The sequence below is a fragment of the Eumetopias jubatus genome, unplaced genomic scaffold, assembly GCF_037043125.1.
Source record: "Eumetopias jubatus isolate StellerSeaLion01/CBP00866 unplaced genomic scaffold, mEumJub1_p1.0 scaffold_47, whole genome shotgun sequence".
NCBI classification, from domain to species: domain Eukaryota; kingdom Metazoa; phylum Chordata; class Mammalia; order Carnivora; family Otariidae; genus Eumetopias; species Eumetopias jubatus.
Window position 1 is genome coordinate 607467 of NW_028274853.1, and position 3013 is coordinate 610479.

The window sequence follows — 3013 nt, forward strand, 5'->3', positions numbered from 1 at the left end:
TGGTTAATACCTATTCTTCTCAAACTATTCCAAAAAGATAGAAGATGGAGAAAAACTTCCAAATTCATCTTATAAGACCAGCATTACCCTGATACCAAAACCAGACAAAAACCTGAGGGGAAAAAAAAACAAGCTGATATCTCTGCTGAACACAGAGGCAAAAACTCTTCAACAAAATACTAGCAAACCCAATCCAACAATACATGAAAAAAATCATTCACCACAATCAAGTGGGATTTATTCCAGGGATTCAAACATGGTTCAATATTCACAAACCAATCAATGTGATACATCATACTAACAAGACGCAGGATAAAAACCATATGATCATTTCGTAGATGCAGAAAAAGCAACTGACAACATCCATTCATGATAAAAACACTCAACAAAGTGAGTTTAGAGGGAGTAATACCTCAACATAATAAAGGTCATATATGAAAAATCTACAGTTAACATCATACTCAATGATGTAAAACTGAAAGCTTTTTCTCTATGATCAGGAACAAGGCAAGGATGTTCACTCTCACCACTTTTATTCAACAAAGTACTAGAAGTCCTAGCTGCAGCAATCAGGCAAGAAAAAGAAATAAAAGACATATATTGCTGAGGAAGTGGGGTGCCTGGGTGGCTCACTCGATAAGTGTCCAGCTCTTGATCTCAGATCAGGTCTTGATCTCAGGGTCGTGAGTTCAAGCCCCACACTGGACTCCATGCTAGGCATGGAGCCTACATTTAAAAAAAAAAAATTGCTAAGGAAGAAGTAAAACTACTACTGTTTGCAGATGACATGACACAATATACAGAAAACACTAGAGACTCCACCAAAAAACTATTAGAACTGATACTGAATTCAGTAAAGTTGCAGGACACAAAATTAATATTCAGAAAACTTGCATTTCTATACACTGATAACAAAGTAGCAGAAAGAGAAATGAAAGTATCAATCCCATTTACGATTGTACCAAAAATAATAAAATACCTAGGAATAAACTCATCAAAAAGGTAAAACACCCATATTCTGAAAACTATAAGACATTCATGAAATAAAGATGACACAAACAAACAGAAAGATACACCATGCTCATGGACTGGAAGAATATTATTAAAATGTCCATACTAAAGCTATCTACAGATGCACTGCAATCCCTACCAAAATACCAATAGCATTTTTCCCAGAACTAGAACAAATAATCCTAAAATTTGTAGAGAACCACAAAAGACCTTGAATAACCAAAGCAATCTTGAGAAAGAAGAACAAAACTGGAGGTATCACAATCCCAGATTTAAAAATATACTACAAAGCTAAAGTAATCAAAATAGTACAGTACTGGCACAAAAACAAGAAACACGGGTCAACAGAACAGGACAGAGAGACCAGAAACAAACCCATATCTATATGGTTAATTAATCTACAACAAAGGAGGCAAGCATATACAATGGGGAAAAGACAGTCTTCTCAATAAATGGTGCTGGGAAAACTGGACAGCTACATGCACAAGAATGAAACTGGACCATTTTCTTACAACATACCCCAAAATAAATTCAAAACAGATCAAAGACCTAAATATGAGACCTGAAATCATAAAACTCCAGAAGCAAACAGAGCTAGTAACCTCTTGGAAATCACCTTAGCAACATAGTTGTGGATATGTCTCCTGAAGCAAGAGATACAAAAGTAAAAATAAACCATTGGGACTACACCGAAACAAAAAGCTTTTTGCACAGCAAAGAAAACCATCCACAAAACAAACAGTCAACTTAATGACTGGGAGAAGATATTTGGAGCAAATATCCAAAATACATAAAGAACTTACACAACTCAATACCAAAAAAACAAACACTCCAATTTAAAAATGGGCAGAGGACCTAAATAGACATTTTTCCAAAAAACACATACAGATAAGCCTATGTGAAAAGATGCGCAACATCAGGGAAATGCAAATCAGAACCACCTTACACCAAAAACAAACAAACAAATAAATACGACCTCACACCAGTCAGAATGGTTAGTATCAAAAAGACAAAAAATAACAAGTGTTGGTGAAGATGTGGAGAAAGAGGACCCCTTGTGCACTGTTAGTGGGAATGCAAATCAGTGCAGCCACTCTGTGAAACAGTATAGACGATCCTCAAAAAATTAAAAAAAGAAATACCATATGATCCAATATTTGCACTACGGGGTATTTACCCAAAGACAACAAAAACATTAATTTGAAAAGATGTATATACTCATGTGTATTGCAGCATTTTCTACAACAGCCAAGATACAGAGACAACCCAAGTGTCTACCAATAGATGAATGAGTAAAGAATATGTGGCACATATATATAAATAAAATAGAGTATTACTCAGCCATAAAAGAGAACGATATCTTGCCATTTGCAACAACATGGATGGACCTAAGGGTATTATGCTGAGTGAAATAAGTCAGACAAAGAAAGACAAAATACCATATGATTTCACTTACATGTGGAATCTAAAAAAAATGAAAAGCAAACAACCAAACAAAATGGACTCTTAAATACAGAAAATAAACTGGTGGTTGCCAGAGGGAAGGTGGGTAGGAGGATGGGTGAAACAGATAAAGGGCATTAAGAGGTACAAACTTCCAGTTATAAAGTAAGTCAGTCACTGAGATGAAAAGTACAGCATAGGAAATATAGTCAATAATATTGTAAAAATGTTATATGGTGACAAATGGTGACTACATTTATTGTCGTGAGCACTGGGTAATGTACAAAATTGTTGAATCAATAGGTTGTACACCTAAAACTAATATAACATTGTATGTTAACTATACTTAAATTTTAATTTTTTAATTAAAAAAAGGGCTAGGCATTTGGGAACTGAATTACCCGGTCACAAATAATCTAATAATGCTTTCAAAATACAATGTTAAAAGCTAAAATTCATAAATTCCAGGTATAAGATTTGAACCTAAATTCAAACTGGTACATTATAATCAAATGGTACTACCTAGTAGCTTTTCATTCAAGGCCGATAGGCTTCAACT